The sequence below is a fragment of the Bos indicus x Bos taurus genome, chromosome 19, assembly GCF_003369695.1.
Source record: "Bos indicus x Bos taurus breed Angus x Brahman F1 hybrid chromosome 19, Bos_hybrid_MaternalHap_v2.0, whole genome shotgun sequence".
Lineage (NCBI taxonomy): Eukaryota > Metazoa > Chordata > Mammalia > Artiodactyla > Bovidae > Bos > Bos indicus x Bos taurus.
The window spans coordinates 13,867,037-13,890,341 of record NC_040094.1 but is presented as its reverse complement, the minus strand read 5'-3'; positions in this window follow the sequence as shown (position 1 = coordinate 13,890,341).

Below are 23,305 nucleotides of genomic sequence, written 5' to 3'. Positions count from 1 at the left end.
GCACCCAGGGTGCATAGTCCAGGATGAGGGGTCTCAGCTGGGGATACCTAGCCCATTCGGAAGCTCTGGGGCCAGGAGCCTTTGGGCATGGACTGGTCAAAAATTAGTCCCCATAGAGGAGTTGTGACCAGCCTAGAGCGGCCAGGCTCAGGACTTAATCATGCTTTAACAGGAACCCTGAGTCTCACCTCAGCCTCAGAGGGGATCCCAGCCTCCTCAGGTTTCTTGGCCAAGTGCACTCGCCCTTCCAGAGCCTTAGTTTGGCACATTCTTTGCCTTCCCTTCTTTGGTCAAATCACTGGCCTGCACTAGGGCCACGATGCCTTGCCCCCCCCCCACCCCCCCACTTCCCCCGCTCAGAGCCTGCCCGGAAACCCAGCCCTTTCCCCTGGGTGAGTTCTGGTTAAGAGATGACACTTGTTCCCGTCGGGCCCCACCCCACTGCTCCGAAGGCGCTGTCCAGCCCACGGTGCTGAAGCGTACTGGGCGCCGCCAACCGAGAAAAGACAGCAGTCCTGCCTGCAGCCGCCATTCCCATCCTGGTAGGCTCCGGCCTCGTTCACACTGGCCTAATAATCCACAAGGGTCCTTGTCTGCCTAACAGGTTTAAACTGGAATCGCCTCAGAGGCCCGAGTTCCTTGAGAAGGCCCAGGGAGAGCCTATGTTTGCCTGGGCGGGGGTGGGGGCGGGGGGAGTCAAACAACTCCAGAGTGGACAATAGTCAATTTTTGTGCTCCGTCCTGAAACCAGTAGAACTATGGGCATCTCCATGGACCCCTTTTGACTTGGCCTATAAGTTCTATGGGGAGACTGGCCCAGAGGATGGTTCACTCACTTTGAAGGAACTCAATTCTTCCCACTTGCATCCAAACCCAGCAAGCCCTACTACCTGTGCGGGGTGGGGTGAAACAGACATACCCATTCCCTGCAGTAAAGATGTCTCTCCCTCCACTCCAGATGACCTTGACTTCTGTGGGTGTTCACAGCCCCTCCCTCCAACCCAACGTCCAGACAGGTAGGCAAAATCAGGTGTCTTCAGTGAAGAGCTCTGCAACTTGGAGTCCCAAATCTTGTTCTTGAAGGAGTAAACGACTCAGTTGCTTAGTGACTTGAGTGTAACTGTGATGGCCATGATACTGGGCAGCATGAAGAAGCTGGCTATAGGGCAGAAATTAGTCCAGAACAGAAGGCTGGTCAGTTGGTGAAGGAGCAGTCCCCTGGTGCCTAGGACCAAGCCCACACTGAACCTACCATACTCTGGCTCACCCCGTGACCCCACAGCATCATCAAAGCAGCCCAGAACTCAGTCCTACCTCCTAATCAGCCTCCTAATCAGAGGCTTCTTTTCAGGCTGAGAGAAAGATGAAGTAGAAGTCTAAACAAGAGAGTTTTGAGAGGATGCTCCGAAGGAGCTGAGTGTGGCCAGCATTCATTTGGCAGAAGTAAATATCAGGTTCTGGTCTCCTCAGATTCGTGTAAGGACCCAAGTCCAGTGCCCACAACTGCCAGGCAACTCCAGTTTAAGGCTCTCTGGGGCATATAGTACATTCTGGCTGGATGTGGCTTGAAGAGCCCCAGGGGACAGTGCACAATGGCAGGGCTGAGTTCACACCAAGAGGAAGGGCAGGCAGCAGCCTCAAGACTGTTGAATCATCTCAGAATGAGGATTTTTAAAATTGGCTATTGTGCTGCATGGTGAATCAAGTTGCTTGACCCCCTCTTTATTCACCCTGGATGAGTGCCTGAAGATGGTTGTATGGGACAGGAGGGGACAGTCACCCACAGAAGGAGATGGTCTAACCCCACCTCCCAACACATAGGCCCCATACTGTAGCCCTCATGTGCTGTGCTAAATCACTTCAGTTGTGTCTGACTCTTTGTGACTCTATGGACTGTAGCCTGCCAGGCTCCTCTGTCCATGGAATTCTCCAGGCAAGAATACTGGAGTGGTTTGCCATGCCCTCCTCCAGGGGATCTTCCCAACCCAGGGATCGAATCTGTGTCTCTGATGTCTCATGCATTGGCAGGTGGATTCTTTACCACTAGTGCCACAAGGGTAGCTTGTCGGCAATGAATTAATCACTAATGTTGTCCAGGGCGTCACAGTGACCCCTGGAAGCAGACAAAGTGGATATTACTAACCCATTAGGTAGATGAGAAAACAGGGGCATAGAAGCCATGGTGCAGTCACCAAAACCCCAGAGGAAGTCCAGCTTTTTGTGTGTGTGTGGTGGGCACAGTTTGTGGGATCTTAGTTCCCCAACCAGAGATTGAACCTGGAGCCACAGCAGTAAAAGTGCCAAGGTCTAATAACCACTGAACCATCAGATAATTTCCCCAACTTTCTGCTCTTCAGCTTATTGCAACACCTTCCTTCCTGTCCCCAGATCTCTGCTTCATCCATCAAGGAACTGATGCTAATGGAGGTCCCCTCCATCAAAGCCAAACAGCTCTGGTTACCATGGTAACAAATAACTACTCCAGGTTCTCAACAACATAGTCCTAGGAGGACACAGGGAAGGCTCCTGTGGCCTGAGGGCCAACATGCCAGACCTTGGGTGAACATGCCTACAGCCACGCCAAGGACGTGAACAGCATCCAAGAAGGAAGGGGGCTGCTAGACAGGCAGACCCTGGGGAGGGAAGGGGGCCTGACACCTCCTGCATGTGCTGGCCCTCGGGCAGTGAGCCAGAAGTACTATCTAAGCTGCTCATTGCAGTAGTTGAGTCACAGCTATGCCAGGCTCTTGGGGAAGAATGTGAATCCAAATATATCCAGCAGGACTGGCAGAATGAGGGAAAATGAGGGGTTACTGCAGGGACTTCCCTAAAGTCCAGCATGGTAGGGATCCTGCCAAATTGAGTGATTAGGCATCCAAGTGAGCTAGAATTCCACAACCTGAATTACCCGGGGGGAAGGTTGGGAACATCAAACGGGGCAGTGTACAGAGCAATAAAAACTCCCTTACACATCTCCAGGGGGTCCTCGTCCCCTCTTCTGCCCCCATCCCCAATTCTGTATCCCCTCATGCCCCCCAAAACAGACAGAATTGGAGGCTAAGGTTGAGAAAAATTTCCCAGAAAGGAGATTTACAGAATAGATTTTTAAAAACAGCTAAGAAACTTAGATGATGATTAAACTTCGTATTAGTAGGAGTTCTAGAAGGAGAAAATGGTAGGACTATTTTTTAACCCCCATAATGGAAGAGCATGAGTTGACAGGTTGAAGGGACTCATACCGTACCACACACAGTGGATGAAAACTACCACACGAGGCACAGCACCAACAAGGTGTCCCCAGTGGCTCAGATGTAAAGAATCCACCTGCTGATGCAGGAGACATGGGTTCAGTCTAGGTCGGGAAGATCCCCTGGAGGAGGAAATGGCAACCCACTCCAGTATTCTGGGCAATCTCATGGACAGAGGAGCCTGGCAGGCTATGGTTCATGGGGTAGCAAAAGAGTTGCACATGACTAAGCCACTGAATACAGGAACACATAAAGAAGTCCTAAAACTTTCTGCAAAAAAATAATCAGACATTAGGGACTATGAATTGTTATAGCACATGAGAAGAAAACTCCAAACTTTGGAGGGAAAATTATCTCCAACTTAGGAATTATTTCATTCAAGTATCAACCAAATGTGAGGGTAGAAAGAAAATATCATTAGATGTTGAAGGTCTCAAAAGCTTACCTTCCATGTGCCTCTACCAGGAAACTGCCAGAGAACGTGCTCCACAAAAAACACAAAGAAGTGAACTAAAGGAACTGCCCTGGTGGTCCAGTGGTTAAGATACTACCTCGAAATGCAGAGGATGCAGGGTTCGATTCCTAGTTAGGGACTAAGATTCCATATGTTACAGGGCAATTAAGCCCACACCACAACTACTGAGCCTGCAAGCTCTAGACCCCATGCTCCTCAATAAGAGAAGGCCCCACTCGCCCCATTGAAGACCCAGAAGAGCTTAAAAAAAACAAACAAACTAAGAATGAGGAAGCCATGGGATCCAGACAAAGAGGACCTGTTATAGGAGGGGGCACGGGGACCCCCAGATGAAGGGGTAGAGATGCTCTCGGGTGAGCTACATAGCAGCAGTACCAGGCAGTTCCCAATCCAAACAGGAGCAGGAGGTCTAGGAGCCTCTGGGATTCTGCAGGGTAAGGAGGCTGGAGGCACGTATGAGCCCGTCAGCATGATCAACGGTGTTTGCTGGCTCCCGAGGTCAGATACGGACTTAACTGAAAGCATTACTACGAACAAAGCCAGTGGACATGATGGAATTCCAGTTGAGCTATTTTAAATCCTGAAAGATGATGCTGTGAAAGTGCTGCACTCAATATGCCAGCAAATTTGGAAAACTCAGCAGTGGCCACAGGACTGGAAAAGGTCAGTTTTCATTCCAATCCCAAAGAAAGGCAATGCCAAAAATGCTCAAACTACCACACAATTGCACTCATCTCACACACTGGTCAAGTAATGCTCAAAATTCTCCAAGCCAGGCTTCAGCAGTATGTGAACCATGAACTTCCAGGTGTTCAAGCTGGTTTTAGAAAAGGCAGAGGAACCAGAGATCAAATTGCCAACATCTGCTGGATCATTGAAAAAACAAGAGAGTTCCAGAAAAACATCTACTTCTGCTTTATTGACTATGCCAAGCCTTTGACTGTGTGGATCACAATAAACTGTGGAAAATTCTGAAAGAGATGGGAATACCAGACCACTTGACCTGCCTCTTGAAAAATTTGTATGCAGGTCAGGAAGCAACAGTTAGAACTGGACATGGAACAACAGACTGGTTCCAAATAGGAAAAGGAGTACGTCAAGGCTGTATATTGTCACCCTGCTTATTTAGCTTATATGCAGAGTACATCATGAGAAATGATGGACTGGAAGAAACACAAGCTGGAATCAAGATTGCCAGGAGAAATATCAATAACCTCAGATGCAGATGGCACCATCCTTATGGCAGAAAGTGAAGAGGAACTAAAAAGCCTCTTGATGAAAGTGAAAGTAGAGAGTGAAAAAGTTGGCTTAAAGCTCAACATTCAGAAAACGAAGATCATGGCATCCAGTCCCATCACTTCATGGGAAATAGATGGGGAAACAGTGGAAACAGTGTCAGACTTTATTTTTTTGGGCTCCAAAATCACTGCAGATGGTGACTGCAGCCATGAAATTAAAAGATGCTTATTCCTTGGAAGGAAAGTTATGACCAACCTCGATAGCATATTCAAAAGCAGAGACATTACTTTGCCAACAAAGGTTCGTCTAGTCAAGGCTATGGTTTTTCCAGTGGTCATGTATGGATGTGAGAGTTGGACTGTGAAGAAGGCTGAGTGCCAAAGAATTGATACTTTTGAACTGTGGTGTTGGAGAAGACTCTTGAGAGTCCCTTGGACTGCAAGGAGATCCAACCAGTCCATTCTGAAGGAAATCAGCCCTGGGATTTTTTTGGAAGGAATGATGCTAAAGCTGAAACTCCAGTACTTTGGCCACCTCATGCGAAGAGTTGACTCATTGGAAAAGACTCTGATGCTGGGAGGGATTGGGGGCAGGAGGAGAAGGGGACGACAGAGGATGAGATGGCTGGATGGCATCACTGACTCGATGGACGTGAGTCTGAGTGAACTCCGGGAGTTGGTGATGGACCGGGAAGCCTAGCGTGCTGCGATTCATAGGGTCACAAAGAGTCAGACACGACTGAGCGACTGAACTGAACTGACTGACTGAGGCGTACAGAAATGGAATAGAGAGCCCAGAAATAGGCCTACACTATATGGTTAACTGATTTTCTTTTTTTTTGCCACATTGCAGGACTTACATGATCTTAGTTCCCCGACCAGAGATAGAACTCTTGTTTGCTGCAGTGGAAGCACGGAGTTAACCACTGGACCACCAGGGAATTCCCAGTCAACTGATTTTTGACAAATGAACCAAAGCAATTCATTGGGGGTGGGGGTGGGGGAGGGGCAGGTGGGGGGTGGGGGAGGAAACAATCTTTGCCATATGCACCCTCACCCAAAAAAATTCAACTACAATCCTACACTACATAGAAAAGTTAACTCAAAATGGATCATGGACCTAAATATATGGAGTAACATCCTACTAGAAAACTTAGGAGTGATACAGCATTTGGGAAAGAGTTCTGAAATATGGCATAAAATGCATGAGCTACAAAAGAAACTAAGCAAGTGAAAAGTAGGTCAACTATTAACTACAGGAAAAACAAAAATATTTTACAAAATAGGAAATGCAATTCTATTGCATAGTAAGGTTCTGTTGTGAACAGTATTTGCATGCTCATAGTAATGAAGGAATGAAAAAAAAATTAATGAAAGGGTCGGACATCCCTGGTGATTCAGTGGTTAAGACTCCAGGCTCCCAAATGCAGCAGGTCTGGGTTTAATCCCTGGTCAGGGAACTAGATCCCATATGCTACAACTAAGACCCAGCATAGCCAAATAAATATTTAATAGAAATAATGAAAGTAATTCACTGGCAGTCCCGGGGTTGGGACTCAGCAGTCTTTGTGTTTCTGTGTTGGGATCCAGGTTCAATCCCTGGCCAGGGAATGAAGATTCAAAAGGCAAGCATTGTGGGAAAAAAAAATAAAATAAAAATACTGAATACAGTTCCCTGTGGTACACAGTAGGACCTTGTTGTTTATCTATTTTATATATAGTAGTGCATATATGTTAATCCCAAGTTCCTAATTTATCCTTTCCCAACCCTAGATAATGTGAGATTTAAATTCAGTTCTGCCAGGACCCATACTGGACATGGGGAAGAAATACAGGGAATGAGGCCTTGCACTCCTGGACCTGACAGATCAGGGAAAGGCCAAAACAGTCTCTGAAACGGAACCCCAGCCTCTACCTGACCTGTCCTCTGCATCCTTTGATGGATACCAGGAAGGGTGTCTGAAATTGGCAATAAGGAGTTCATGATCTGAACCACAGTCAGTTCCTGGTCTTGGTTTTGCTGACTGTATAGAGCTTCTCCATCTTTGGCTGCAAAGAATATAATCAGTCTGATTTTGGTGTTGAGCATCTGGTGATGTCCGTGTGTAGAGTCTTCTCTTGTGTTGTTGGAAGAGGGTGTTTGTTATGACCAATGCATTCTCTTTGCAAAACTCTATTAGCCTTTGCCCTGCTTCATTCCATACTCCAAGGCCAAATTTGCCTGTTACTCCAGGTGTTTCTTGACTTCCTACTTTTGCATTCCAGTCCCCTATAATGAAAAGGACATCTTTTTGGGGTGTTAGTTCTAAAAGGTCTTGTAGGTCTTCATAGAACCGTTCAACTTCAGCTTCTTCAGTGTGACTGGTTGGGGCATAGGCTTGGATTACCATGATATTGAATGGTTTGCCTTGGAAATGAACAGAGATCATTTTGTCATTTTTGAGATTGCACCCAAGTACTGCATTTAGGACTCTTTTGTTGACCATGATGGCAACTGTATTTCTTCTAAGGGATTCCTGCCCACAGTAGTAGATATAATGGTCATCTGAGTTAAATTCACCCATTCCAGTCCATTTTAGTTCGCTGATTCCTAGAATATCGACGTCCACTCTTGCCATCTCCTGTTTGACCACTTCCAATTTGCCTTGATTCATGGACCTGACATTCCAGGTTCCTATGCAATATTGCTCTTTACAATATTGGACCTTGCTTCTATCACCAGTCACATCCACAACTGGGTATTGTTTTTGCTTTGGCTCCATCCCTTCATTCTTTCTGGAGTTATTTCTCCACTGATCTCCAGTAACATATTGGGCACCTACCTCCTGGGGAGTTCCTCTTTCAGTATCTTATCATTTTGCCTTTCCATACTGTTCATGGGGTTCTCAAGGCAAGAATACTGAAGTGGTTTGCCATTCCCTTCTCCAGTGGACCACATTCTGTCAGACCTCTCCACCATGACCCGCCCGTCTTGGGTGGCCCCACACGGCATGGCTTAGTTTCATTGAGTTAGACACATGTGATCAGATTGGCTAGTTTTCTGTGATTATGGTTTCAGTGTGTCTGCCCTCTGATGCCCTCTTGCAACACCTACCGTCTTACTTGGGTTTCTCTTACCTTGGACGTGCGGTATCTCTTCACGGCTGCTCCAACAAAGTGCAGCGCATCAAATCCCTTATGATTATACATTGGAAGTGAGAAATAGATTTAAGGGACTAGATCTGATAGACAGAGTGCCTGATGAACTATGGTCAGAGGTTCGTGACATTGTACAGGAGACAGGGATCAAGACCATCCCCATGGAAAAGAAATGCAAAAAAGCAAAATGGCTATCTGGGGAGGCCTTACAAATAGCTGTGAAAAGAAGAGAAGCGAAAAGCAAAGGAGAAAAGGAAAGATATAAGCATCTGAATGCAGAGTTCCAAAGAATAGCAAGGATAGGAAAGTCTTTCTCAGCAATCAATGCAAAGAAATAGAGGAAAACAACAGAATGGGAAAGACTAGAGATCTCTTCAAGAAAATTAGAGATACCAAGGGAACATTTCATGCAAAGATGGGCTCGATAAAGGACAGTAATGGTATGGACCTAACAGAAGCAGAAGATATTAAGAGGTGGTAAGAGTACATAGAAGAACTGTACAAAAAAGATCTTCACGACACAGATAATCATGATGTGATCACTCATCTAGAGCCAGACATCCTGGAATGTGAAGTCAAGTGGGCCTTAGAAAGCATCACTACAACCAAAGCTAGTGGAGGTAATGGAATTCCAGTTGAGCTATTTCAAATCCTGGAAGATGATGCTGTGAACGTGCTGCACTCAATATGCCAGCAAATTTGGAAAACTCAGCAGTGGCCACAGGACTGGAAAAGGTCAGTTTTCATTTAAATCCCAAAGAAAGGCAATGCCAAAGAATGCTCAAACTACCACACAATTGCACTCATCTCACATGCTAGTAAAGTAATGCTCAAAATTCTCTAAGCCAGGCTTCAGCAGTACGTGAACCATGAACTTCCAGATGTTCAAGCTGGTTTTAGAAAAGGCAGAGGAACCAGAGATCAAATTGCCAACATCCGCTGGATCATCGAAAAAGCAAGAGAGTTCCAGAAAAACATCTATTTCTGCTTTATTGACTATGCCAAAGCCTTTGACTGTGTGGATCACAATCAACTGTGGAAAATTCTTCAAGAGATGGGAATACCAGACCACCTGACCTGCCTCTTGAGAAACCTATATGCAGGTCAGGAAGCAACAGTTAGAACTGGACATGGAACAACACACTGGTTCCAAATAGGAAAAGGAGTACGTCAAGGCTGTATATTGTCACCCTGCTTATTTAACTTACATGCAGAGTACATCATGAGAAACGCTGGGCTGGAAGAAACACAAGTTGGAATCAAGATTGCCAGGAGAAATATCAATAACCTCAGATATGCAGATGACACCACCCTTATGGCAGAAAATGAAGAACTAAGGAGCCTCTTGATGAAAGTGAAAGAGGAGAGTGAAAAAGTTGGCTTAAAGCTCAACATTCAGAAAATTTAAGATCATGGCATCCAGTCCCATCACTTCATGGGAAATAGATGGGGAAACAGTGTCAGACTATTTTTCTGGGCTCCAAAATCACTGCAGATGGTGACTGAAGCCATGAAATTAAAAGACGCTTACTCCTTGGAAGAAAAGTTATGACCAACCTAGATAGCATATTGAAAAACAGAGATATTACTTTGCCAACAAAGGTCTGTCTAGTCAAGGCTATGGTTTTTCCAGTGGTCATGCATGGATGTGAGAGTTGGACTGTGAAGAAAGCTGAGTGCCGAAGAATTGATGCTTTTGAACTGTAGGGTTGGAGAAGACTCTTGAGAGTCCCTTGGACTGCAAGGAGATCCAAAGAGGTCAGTCCTGGGTGTTCATTGGAAGGACTGATGCTGAAGCTGAAACTCCAGTACTTTGGCCACCTTATGCGAAGAGTTGACTCATTGGAAAAGACCCTGATGCTGGGAGGGATTGGGGGCAGGAGGAGAAGGGGACGACAGAGGATGAGATGGCTGGATGGCATCACTGACTCGATGGACATGAGTCTGAGTGAACTCCGGGAGTTGGTGATGGACAAAGAGGCCTGGTGTGCTGTGATTCATGGGGTCTCAAAGAGTCAGATACGACTGAGCGACTGAACTGAACTGAACTGAACTGAGGAAGGGTGTACAGGGACTCCAGATACCCCCTGAATGCCTGTTGAGATTAATCGCAACACAAAATAAGCCTTAATCAGTAGTCTGAACTCCCAACCTGGATCTCTGCAATGGAGAACAGGCAGAGACAGGAAAAGTCCCCTTACTGCCAGGCCTGAAAAAGCTTCAGCCCCTCAGCCCCACCCTCCAAATCCTCCCTGAGTTACAGACGGAGTCCTGGGGGAGGAACCAGCAGGGAGGGGCTGGAAGTAATCACTGGAGTATTGGGGGGGAGGATGCTCCTTGGCAGAGACAGTGGGGCAAACTTCTGCCTCTCAATATTCTGAATTAGCAACAAACATAACAAGTACAAAACATCCCTGTATCACAGATGACGCATATTCTCCTCTGGCCTGGTGTCCCCAGTTCCCAGATCCCAGGCACCGGAGCCCAGGCTCACACCAGCAGGAGGGTGGGACCAGAGTTTCTGTGGACATTCCAAGTGTTCACTAGAATTCTTGTGGGTCCCTGAGGGCCCAGCTGAGGTTCCCAGTGTCTGCCGAGGAAGAGAAAAACCAGCCTTTGACAACTAGAAGTGATCTGATGTTCATAGACCTCAAACACTCAGAGCCAGGTCTCTGGCTGGACATTTCACGTCCTTCTGTTGGACATAAACAATCACAGAATACCAACCTCACACAAAGTCACTCTGAGAACATGATAAAACGAGACACGATAAAGCCAGTTCATAATTTTGTCCAAGAACTGACCAAAATAAGGTCACTGTGTTGTTGTTTAATCGCTCAGTCGTGTCAGACTCTTTGCAACCCCATGAACTGTAGCATGCCAAACTTCCCTGTCCTTCACCATCTCCCAGAGTTTGCTCAAACTTACGTGTACTGAGTCGATGATGCCATCTAACCATCTCATCCTCTGTTGTCCCCTTCTCCTCCTGCTCCCAATCTTTCCCAGCATCAAGGTCTTTTCCAATGAGTCACTGTGTTGCCACCCATAAAATATTAATCTTAAACATACTCCTCTTATGGCTAAAAGTAGTGACTGCTATATTTTTAGAAATTGTATTGAGATATAATTCACATACAATGTATCCATTTAAAGTGTACTTTGACATGAGACAGATCTGCGTCAGAACAGATCGGCCACTGCTAGCTAAATGGCCTCAGGCAAGTCCCTGAACCTCTCTGAGCCTTGCATTCTTCGTGTATAAAATGGGGTGATACCACCCACACTGAAGGGTTGTAAGAGTTAAAAAGTGATACTGGGAATACTAGGCCAATGCAGTCTCACTGAACCAGTCCAGTTAAAGGATTCCAGCTGTTTGCAGTCTGGTGCTGGGAAATGTCAAAACAGAGTTTTGCTTCCAAGTTTCTATTAAGAGGGCTGGAAAATCTGAAGTTATGGGGAAAAAATTTTTTTTAACTCATTGGAATATAGAAAATTTTTTTCTAAGGTCAAAGGAATAAAGGAGAATCCTTTCTTCCAGGGTCCCTGTTCCCTGAGTTCCTTGCCCCTGCGCCCAGGCAGACCAGGCTCCTGGGGGCAAATATCTGCCTCTGGCCTCTGGGGCTGGCCTTAGCCCATAACTCCATGAATATGAGAGGCCTTAGAGGAAGCCAGTGCTTCTGGCCTCAGTGATTACACTGTCCAAAGGGTAGGACACAGCTGGACTGGGGTCACATTCATCAGAGCACTGCCTCAGGGAACCTGTGCATGATTGTGGCTCCACCTTAAAGGCAAGCAGCAAAGCCCATAAACCCACAGGGAAAGCTGGGACAATGGATAGTCTATAACCCTGCTGGGCCTGCCCTTCTGGGCTGTAGGCTTGGATTATTTGTATCAATACAGCTAGGAATTTTCCAGAGCCCCCTTACTTTTTTTTTTTTTTTTGCCACACCATGCTGCTTGCAGGATCTCAATTCCCCCACCAGGGATGGAACCCCTGCCTCCTACAGTGGAGAACGGGGTCCTAATCACAGGACTGCTAGGGAAGCCCCCCTCCCGCCACCCTTCTTTAAACCTGCTAGCTAAGTGTTCTGGCATCTCCTCTGAGCTTTTAATTAATTTCCCTTTCAGAGAATTGAGCTATTTGTTGCCAGTTTGTTCTCTCAGATGGCATGGTATTTACTAACTTTTTGCTATTGTTGTGATTTTTGTTGTTGTTATTTCAAATCTTACTCGAATCTGTCCCCCTTTCAGCTGAGGAAATGGTGACCAGGTGACCAACGGTCACCAGTATTCCAAGGTCACCGTTTTGTGTATTATGAGCAACAAAGAAAGAGCAGGAATATGCTTGGAGGCAGAACCCCGGAGATCAGGGGTGTGGAGATGTGTTCAGGAACCTAGATCCCCAGCCTTGCTTTCAGCACCAGACGGCCGGTGGAAAATGATTTCTTTTGAAAACCACTGCTTCGATATCGACACTGAAGGTGCAGTTATAAGTGTTTTAGCGACGAGAGCGCCTGAGAGCCTCAGGAGGGCGTCTGAGTGAGGCAAGGAGGCGCCAGACTGAGGACGAGCTTGAGATTTCGACCTCATAGCTGCGAGAAGCGAGGGAAGCCCCGGGCCCTGCCCAGCCTGAAGTACTCGCCGAGCTCCTGAAGACCGGCCGGCCTACCTGGGCTCCGAGAACCCAGGACGCCAAACGGCGCCGGGTCCGCGCCAAGCCCCGCCCACTGCCTCGCCTCCGCCTCTCTCCTTTCCGAGCCAGAGCCAATCAGCGCTCAGCGACCCCGGGCAGGGAGACCAATCGATCGGTCTCGCTTTTCACTCAAGACTAGAAGTAGAGCGTCTTACACTCGATCCGAGGTAGGTCCCAGGACCTAGGCGGAAACTTGGCTAAACTGAAGGACCTCGCTGGCTGGTTGCCTCATGGGTGTCTGGAAGGTCGAGGTTCCTTCACGTGGAAGGAAATTGTTCTCGAATAATTCAGTTCCGAGAACACTATCCTAGGCCCTCTCCTTACCTCGCCGTGCGGCTTCGGGGCAGATGTCTCTTCTGTCTGGGTCTTATAAAATGAACAAGTGGAACAAAAAACGCTCTCTACAGTCCCCCTTTTATCCTGGACCAGCAAGCCCAGGATCAGCGCCAGTGTGGCTGATATCAGTGGTCTCACCCTGACCAGGGCCCCCTGAAGCTTTTCCAGCAGGAATACACTGCGGCTGCTGCTGCTGCTGCTAAGCTAAGTTGCTTCAGTCATGTCTGACTCTGTGCGACCCCATAGATGGCAGCCCCCCAGGCTTGGGTGGGCTGGGATTCTCCAGGCAAGAACACTGGAGTGGGTTGCCATTTCCTTCTCCAATGCATGAAAGTGAAAAGTGAAAGTGAAGTCGCTCAGTCGTGTCTGACTCTCAGCGACCCCATGGACTGCAGCCTACCAGGCTCCTTTGTCCATGGGATTTTCCAGGCAAGAGTACTGGAGTGGGGTGCCATTGCCTTCTCCAGTAACACTACACCCAGGTTACCCCCAGTTCAGTTTTCTGGGGATGGAAAGTGATTTTCTCCATCTGTTCACATCTTTTAAAAAAACTTTGACATTGGCCCTCTGCTACTTTGCTAGGTGACCTGGGAAAAATCACAGCCCATCTCTGGGCTTATAGTCCTGTCAAAGAAATTCAGAACACCTGAAACCATAAGGTTCCCCCACCATGGCATTTTCATAACACTGCCAATACATCGTACAACTGGATAGACCCAAATTGGGGCCAGCAGTCGGATCAGGGAGCAGTCATTTCACTGAGACTCTCCCTGGGTGATCCTGAGCCACTGGCCCTTAGGAGCCCACCTTTCCTCAGTCCATGCTACCCATGCTGAGTAAAGCAAGACAAAGCTTGATTGACAAATACTTGTGGGGCTCCTACTGTATTCTACTGTGTAGTGCTGCTATGGGAGAAGCCAACCTAATTCCTGACTCAAGGAAGCTCAGGGCCTTGTTGAGAGAGACTGACAAGGGTAGACAGGAGAGTTCTGCAGAGTAACATTGGCTACAGAAGTAGGGATGGAGGGGTTGGAGCTAGGATATTTCAGGCCAAAGGGGATGTTCAAGCCTGACTGGGTAGAGTTTTCCGGGTGGGTGGAATCAGAAATTCCAGGAGGTTGAAATAGTGAGGAGGTGGAACCCTGGGACTGTCTGTGGAGTGGATGTGACCAGGGACCAGTTAGACAGTGGAGTGTAACAGTGTCTAGATGGCGTGACGTTTAGTGGGAGCCCTGGGTTTCATCCTGGCACTGGGATGGGGAGGGGGAACTTGTTAGGATTCCTCCCAGAGGAGGGAGGAATTCCTCTGGCCCTCCCAGAGCCACAAGTGGCCGCCCATCACAAGCGCCTCCCCCTCCGCCTTAGCCGGCTGAGTCCTGGGGCTTCTCTCTGACCTGGACAAACCGGCCCCGGAGGCTCTGGGGACTGTTCCGCTGCAGGGAGGCCCAGGCACGAGGTGTGTAATCTGAGCCTTCAGATCAGATCAGATGAGTCGCTCGGCTGTGTCCGACTCTTTTCCACCCCATGAATCGCAGCACGACAAAGGGCCAATTACACGGTTCCTCGAAGTCTGTAACTTCGCTCGCGTTTACCAGGTCACCGCTCTGCCTCCCTCCCCTGGAATAGCCCTTCCACACCTTAATTTCCCTTCAAACGGTGCCCTTATCTTTCCTTTGAATCTTGGGCAGGAAGTGGAGGCTGCATACCTGGCCTGCGAGTGCCTGAGGTTCCGTTGTAAAGAGCACCAGAGTCAGCGTCTACACTGGAATTCCAGGCGAATTGAAAGGAGGCTCCAGGGGAGTGAATAGGATCTCCGTCGTAGGCTCGGCGGTTCTGGAACACCAACTTTCTCCGGCTAGGTCGGCTCGGGCTCCCTCCCCGCCTCCTTCCCTCTCATTGCGGACCTCAAACTAGGGTCCTATCCTCTGAACACTGCTCCAAGCCCCACAAAGCCTCTGGGACTTGAGATCAGGATCCAGGAGCTCGGCCCGGCCCTGAATGCATCTCCGTCTGGCCTCCCCCACTAAAGCTCGCGCTGGGGGAGTGGGGCTCTCGCCTGGGCTATTGGGTTTAGACTTGCAGCTCTAGGGTGCTGTCCATCCTGCGGTGCTGAAACTCCCCCAGACCTCTGCGCCCTAGGAGAAACCGCGTCCCCACCTCAGGGGGACGCCCAAACTCCAGGGTGTGTTCACACTGGTCCAATAACCCTCATGGGTCATCAATTGCCTCAACAGTTCAGATCATCACTGGTTTAAACTGGAGGCATGCAGGGGCTCTGAGGTTGCCTGAGGAGGCTTGGAAAGTGGCCAGACCCAGGGATCGTGGGAGTGGTGGGCAAAACTCCAATTTCTTGTTCTGTCCTGGTGTTAGTAGGAACTCATACATTGTGAACATAGTCCCCGCCCACTCTAAACCTGTCTTGTGAATTGTTTGGTGAGACTGGGAAGGCCTCCCTCAATTTTCAGGGATCCGACCCCCTTATGAGCATCCAAGCTGTGTAGACGCTGCTACCTAGAAGATAATTTTTGAACCAGGGGCTCTGGTTCAAAACCTATGGCTGCTGGTCCACAGGCTCTCCGAGACGACTTTGGCCGGCTGCTTCCCCGCGCCCTGGGAGGGTGGATTTCCAGCGAGAAGACTGCGCATGACCGCCCCCAACAAGCAGAGCCCCTGGTTCAAAAATTAAGGACAGAAAAATCCCTAGAACTTCCTCCCCTTCACCTTTCACCCAGTGAATGTGCCCTCCTTGGACTCTGGGTGACCCCCAGCTCGTGTGTGTGCCATCCCATGCTTCCAAAGTCCGAACAAGAAGGAAGGTGCCAGTGACTCCCCAGGTAGAGTACAGCAACTTCCGGTCCGGAGGTTTTGCCTTTGAGGGTATAGATGGAGAGATTGCCCGAAGAGTTAAACGCGATCACACTAGCAGTAATTTTGAGAAGCCCGAAGAAGATGGGGCAAATTCAGAAACCAGGGCTCAGAGGCACAGTGAACAGCCAGGACGCGGAGCTCACGCGCTCCGCCGAGCCCGGGGAGGGTCCTGCCGCACCTCCGCGTCCCTTGTGACTCTGCACGGCCCTCCAGAGCCGCCCGGAGCTCAGGAACTTCCCGCACCTTCTGATGACCAGCCCCGGGCGCAGTGTGAAACCAGACAGCGGAGGCAGAAGTTTGCGGAGCAGGTGCTGTCCAGCGTGTTCCCGGCGAGCCGAGCCTGCGGCAAACCCCAGCACTACCTCCTGGTGAAGGCTGAGCCGGGTGGCCGTGCTCGGGTGCGAGTGGCGAATGCCTCAGAGTCACGCGCCGCTGCACACAGCCGACGGCGCTCCGGGACAAGCGAGTGTGCAGGGTTTCCTGCGAGAAAGCAGAACCCGAGCCAGCCAAGGACTCCACAAGCTGCTGCTGGTCCACGGGCTCTCCGAGGCGCGGTTGCCCGGCTGCTTCCGGGCGCCCTGGGAGGGTGGAGAGCCAGCGAGAAGGCTGCGCATGCCCGCCCCCAACTCGGATCTGCTACAAAATAGAAACGCAGAAGCCCCTGGTTCAAAAACGAAGCTTTTCGAGAGGGCAACAGCAGAACATTAAATCAAGTGCAGCCCCTGTGCGACTATGCAAGTCCCATGCCTTTGAAGCCAGCACTGCTCCTACCCATCCCACAAGAGAGTCATTTAATAAGCTTTACCCTGCAAGGTTAAGTTTGGGGTTACTTACTAAGGCAGAATCACTGCCCCCTTCCTCTGTTGCCATAATAAGGGAAGAGCCAGGGCAGATTGATCTGACCCTTCCACAGGTACCCACCTGTTGCCCTTATCAAAGGTGGGAGGTGAATTATCTTTGCAGCCTTGCTACATTTCAGCTTCTGTCTGCAGCTCTGACACTTTCATCCGTTCTCCGGGCAAGCGGGAGCCAGAGCCAGGGAGTCACTTCCTGAAGGAAGGGGGGCTCGGGCTGGATCTTCAGAGGACCAGAAGTAGTTAAGCAATCTGCCTCATTCTGAATAACCCCTGCTATTCTCTACAGGAAAGTGAACTTGCCATAACCAGTCTGGTTTTGTTGTTGTTTTGTCTAGTATTTTGTACAGCTCCTTGGAACTCCATTAAATCTACTAGATTGGATGCTGCGCAATTAATAATCATTGAGGGACTTCCTGGGGTTCTGGTTCCTGGGGTGGCTATGACTCCATACTCCCAACGCAGGGGGCCCGGGTTCAGGGAGCTAGATCCTATATGCTGCAACTAAGAGTTTGCCTGCCACAAATAAAGATGCTTCAGCTAAGACCCAGCACAGCCAAATAAATAAATTAAAATTTTAAAATAAATTAATCATTGAATAAAGCCAAACAGGTCTTTAAAATTTACTCAGCTAAATTATTTTTATCAGAGCTAAAGATCTGAGTATCAGGTATAGGGTACTGTTGCTGCTGCTAAGTCGCTTCAGTCGTGTCCAACTCTGTGCGACCCCATAGACGGCAGCCCACCAAGAACTGTTTTTCAACTCTTTGAAAATTATTTTACTGTCACTATCTTACCATGTTCCCCAGAACGGAAAAAGAAACACTAGGGAAAGACAGACTAACCCATGGTTAAACAGGAGGAAGACCTTCTAAACTGTAAAGGGCACAGAACTGTTGGGGGAGCAGGGACAGCAGAGGGCGCTGTTGTTGTGTGAACACACCCATAGGAAGGGGCCCCGACAAGGCATGCATTTTTTCTCACATTGTCTCTGCAAATCTACACAGAAACACATTCCTTACCCACTGATGTGTGCACCACCCTGCCCCCCGCCCAAATTCCGTATCTGACAGGTACTTCAGCAATCCAAGAGTTAGAATTTCTGATTAAGATTCTTTACCTGGCCTCTAGGGGTCCCTTGGACCCTAACCCTATCTCCAAACTATTTTCATAAGCTGGTGGTGCTCCTTCAGAGCGAGGAGCTAGGGAGAGGACCTGGGAGCCCTGGTTTTCTTCCGCAGCTTGTGGCCCTTCCCGTCCCAGTGGGAAGATGTTCTCTGCAGTGTTATTTACAGTGGAAAGTAAACTGATGACGCAAGCTGTGCACACTGTGGAACCACAGAACGACAGTTGGAGAGGCTGTGAGGTAACAGGGACGCATGTTGACACTGCACGGTGAAAGCTAAAAAAGGATACTGAATTGCTCACCGTGTCCACGAGGTTTTGCCTGCAGATAAAAACGGAAAGGGGAGTTGGAAAAATGAAACAGATTAAGGTGGGAATGACTGTTTTCTTTAAAATACTTTCCCTTGGAAACACGTTAAAATTGTAAAATGGTTACCTCTGGGAGATAAGGTTATCTGCAGTTTTCTCCCCCTGCTTCTTTCCAAATACTCTACAATGAGTAGGTATTATCTGGATGACCAGAGAAAAAGAAGTTAACAGACACACATCCGCCTAAGAGAGGCTGTCTCTTCATGTTGGCATAGCCTTAACGATGCCCTTTCGTCCACAAGGCTGCCTACATGGCCCTTCCTTTTTCCCTCTGTCTGGTACCACCCTCATCACCCTCTCTGGTGGTCCTTCCACCACAAACCAGAATATATATGAATACTATGTGGGAAAATCCAAAGCGGCTCTGAGCCCAGCCTCTCGCCGGTGTGACCTGGCTCCCTGGCTGAGAGGGGAGGGGCAGCCCTGGGGGAGCTTTCCTGAGGCCTCTGCGGGGCGGACAGAACATATGGCATCTCCATTGCTGGATTGTTCCATGCTTCTTGCTGCTACTATTTCAAGATGTTCAGGGGCAGAAGTTTCCGCCAAGCTCTCTACCAAAGAGGGCCGTATTCCCGTCCTCATGATAGCTCTCTCTCTGCTCCCCTCCCGGGTTCCCTCTGCGGGCCAGAGAAACTGGCTGAGTGTGGAGACCAGGGGAGGGGGACTGCAGCTTCCTTTCCACAGATGCTGGCTGGACAGGCACCTTCTTGTCTCTGCACGTGGCAGAGGTTCAGGTTCAGGCGTGGCGGAACCCACTTTGCATGTGGCTTTAACCTCAATAGCCAAGGACAAGAAGCTGACATCTCTGCAAACATTTCCCTGAATTATCTGTTAATTGAAGGGGACTCTGCCTGGGGCCAAACGCAAGGGGAAATGGAGGCTAGGGGTTCCAATGGCAGGGAGGAGTGTGTTGGGGAGCATGAGATGGCATGGAAAGAGCCCGGGTTGCTGGGGGCGGCAGGGGGGAGGGTGGTGAGGGGTAGGCTGGGCTGGGAGTGAAAAGTTGTTGCTGACCCAAGAAAAGACGCCAGGATTTTTGGCCTCCGGAGGAGAAAAATTCAATCCGGGGCCAGAGACGAGGCTTGATCGCTCAGAGCTTTTGTGAAATAAATTTTATTAAAATATAAAGGAGATGGAGAAAGCTTCTGACAAAGGCATCAGAAGGGGGCAGGAAGAGTATCCCCTGCTAGTCTTCAGCTGGATGTTATATAGTCACTGCTGCTGCTGCTGCTAAGTCGCATCAGTCGTGTCTGACCCTGTGCGACCCTGTAGACGGCAGCCCACCAGGCTCCCCTGTCCCTGGGATTCTCCAGGCAAGAACACTGGAGTGGGTTGCCATTTCCTTCCCCAATGCATGGAAGTGAAAAGTGAAAGTGAAGTCGCTCAGTTGTGTCCGACTCTTCGAGACCCCATGGACTGCAGCCCACCAGGCTCCTCCATCCGTGGGATTTTCCAGGCAAGAGTACTGGAGTGGGGTGCCATTGCCTTCTCACTAGCCTTCTGTTAATGAAAGAAAGGAATGTCTTAAAACTCAGAATGGCACCAGGCCCCTCATCCATAAGATGCATTTTGGGATAATCTTGGCACCAGACGATTTATCCCGGGCCACAAAATGATTGACTTGAATCTTGTAGAAGGGCAGATTACCATACAAATAGTTTCATTTACATAGATTAAGGAAACAATGTCTGAGTATAACATACTGGTTTGTCGAGTAGGTTCTGAGCCATTAGGTGAACCGACTTGAAGACAGAGTCTGGGGTAAATGCATAGTACATTAGCATAGCTTAAGACAAACATTTCCATAAGAAAAATGCATTGGTTAACTCAAGGTTTGAGAATAGTTAACTTCAGGTGAAACCAGGTGTCATTATGGCAACACAGTATTTTAAGAGAAATCTCCTTTTAAATTTGTATAGAGAAGGGAAAAAATATCGCTAGTTTGTTTCCTCCTGCCACTTAAGAGAGATAAAAATGTCTGACACTTGCAGCCTATTTCCTCCCTTTGGAGACCCCTGGCCTTCCTGCTTGTTACCCTCTCAGGGGCAGTGGCAGGGACTGGGCCACAAGCCTGCGTCGCTGCCCTCTCTCAGCCTCAGTTCTTCTATGACTCAGAGAAGTAGCTGAGCATCTCTGTTGCTTTCTACAACCAAATGACTCTCTTGGGATATTTCCTGGCCTATAAAATCAGGATCTTGATATCTATCCCTCATCAAAGGAAAGATCAGTCCAACTTCCTAACCCCAACAGACAAGTCCTCCTGTGTGGTGCCAGATAACTCTCCAGTCTCTCCCTCTTGCCCCACGATGTGTCTCAGCTTGAGTCTCATCAAAACTCAGCTTGAGTCTTATCTCCTCCAGGAAGCGTCCACCAGCTCCCACTGGCTGGGCCAGGTAGCCCTCCTATGGGCTCCCATAACCTCATGGGCATCTGCTACCGTTACCTGTAATAGCTATGCTTATGGCCGATGTTTATTGAGCACCTAAACCTCTGCCAGGCCCTTTCCCCAGCATCCTCTAGTTGAATCCTAACTGCACCCGTGGAAGGGAGGCCCTGCTTTCATCCCCATTTTTTGGATCCGGACACTGAGCTTGAAGGAGTGCAGGGCGAGTGGGAGGCGGGGATGTTGAATCCAGGGCAGTGTTGCTCCAAAGCCTGTTCTAATCTCCTGCCTTATCCATTTGCCCATCTCACCCCCTGATCACAGGCCTCCTGGTCGTTTCCTGCTAAGGGCTACATCCTAGGTCCTCCTCTGACCTACGGACACCAGGAGTGCAGCATCTTGCTCCCTTGTGCCTCTACCCGAGGGCCATCAGAGTCGTAAGAGAGGCTGAATCCAAATCTCCCTCTTTTGGGTCCCCGAGGCTGGGGGTTCCCTCCTTGCCCCTCAGCCTTCCCCACCCCTCCCGAGGTCTTGCGAGACCAGGAGGACCCGGGATGTGGCCAAGGACCCTCTCTGGGCCGACCTCAGTGTTCTCGCCACCCAACGCTACATTCATGCTTGTTTAGGATCACGTTCAATCCAGGTGAAAGGACCTCTACTTAGAGGTCACGGTGACTCGTGCTAATGTGCCCAGGGCTGGGTTGGCCCTTCTCAGGCTTTAGTCACTGAATTCTCATAGTGAATGATGGGGAACCTAGGAGGAAGATGGGGATATGGTTTTTATTTTACAGATGAAGAAAACCACGGCTCAGCTGATGTCACAGAGCAAGTGGGTGGGGCCAGGAGTGATCCAGGGCTGTCTGACCTTAAAGCCCTATAGTTTCCCCAATGCCTCCCTCCAGATCCAGACAGGGCCATGGCAGGAAAACCCCCAAAGGATGAGAATTGTGATTCATTCCTGCATCTTCAATGTGCCAGCAGCTACACCCTGGAGGCTGGTTGTGAAAGTCTGGGCTGGGCAGGCTCTGGCCTAATAACTGTTTATTGACAGAGGTCAGCAGGGCAGGATTATCCTCCCCACGTTATAGATGAGGAAGTTGCAATCAGAGAGGAGCAGGAAAGTTGCCCAAGGTCATCCCTGAGTCAAAGGAAGACTGGGGACTTGAACAAAGGACACTCAGGGATCCTATGTGGAGTAAGAGGAAGGAGGCTGTGATGGGCTGGCACTGCTGGGCCCGAGGCTGGCAGCTTTATGGGCCCTGTAAGTCACTGTGATGTGTTAGGGCCCATCCCTGCTCTTATGATTCCTGCTGTAATGGGGGGGTGGGTGGGTCTTGTCCCCTCCAAAGGAACTAGGACCAGAGTGACCTAGACAGTGACAGGTAATGGGTTTATGGCAGGTAGGACAGGGGTCCAGGCTGGAAGATAAGGCTGGGTGACCTTGGCAACACAAGGTAACCTGCTTTGTGTAACCTTGGAGTCAGAGATGATAGATAGAGCAGGAGCCATCCCCCACCTCCTTGAGTTCCTGCGTCACAGATGGTGTAGTCTGGGTGGTGGTGCCAGTGACTAAAGATGCAGCCTTGAGGAAATGCCCATCCTTAACATCCTCCCCCCTCACCACCTCATGCCTCAGAGGCCCCCCCCCCCCAGGGGCGTGGTTCTCCTCCCTCAGCTCAACGGTCCTACTAAGGGGAGCCCTGACTGGAGGGGAGCAGGAGTACTTTGAAATCAGCTTCCTCTTCCCAAAGGGACTTTGAAGTGCCTCTAAAGCCACCAGGGGCTTCCCAGGTGGTGTTTAGTGGTACAAAATTCGCCTGCCAATGCAGGAGACACAGGAGACAAGGCTTCCATCCCTGGGTCGGAAAGACCCCCTGGAAGTAGGAAGTGGCAACCTACTCCAGTACTCTTTTGCCTGGACAATCCCATGGACAGAGGAGCCTGGCGGGCTATAGTCCATGGGGCTATAGAGTCAGAAACAGCTGAGCACTAACCTAAAGTCACTTGTCAATAGCCTCTTAACCTCACGGAAGGCTTCCAAGTCTCTTCCCTGCCTGTAAGAGGGGCTGGCTTGGGGTTACAGGGACCCCTGAAGTAGACTTCATTCCTTGGAATAGACTTTCTCCTCGCTCCATTCCCCAGTCCTAAAAGAGAGATTTTTACTGCCTTGTGACCACAGATCCGCTTCCCAGAGAAGACCCCCAGGGTGTGGAATCTTCTCCTGAATTGTGATTAAATCACTCCCCCCCCCCACCACTGGTGATTTAATCACTAGCCCCAGGCTGGTGATTAGATTCTAAGACAGTGCAGACAATAGGGCCCTACACCTAGTGTGTATTCTCCCCTCCCCTCTCTGAGGATCAAAGCTGCTCTGGGAGGCTGTGTGATCCTGGGCCAGCAGGTCAGGGGAGTGAACCAGGACTCAGACCAGGGAGGAAGCCCCTTTGCCTGGATCATTCTGGGGGAGGCGATCCCTCTTCAGAGGTCTCTCGCCTAGGTTCAAAGGCCGGTGGGGGCTGAGAGGTTGGCAGCGGATGGGGAAGCGACTTGACCAGAAAACCGGGGCTTCCTGTTGATG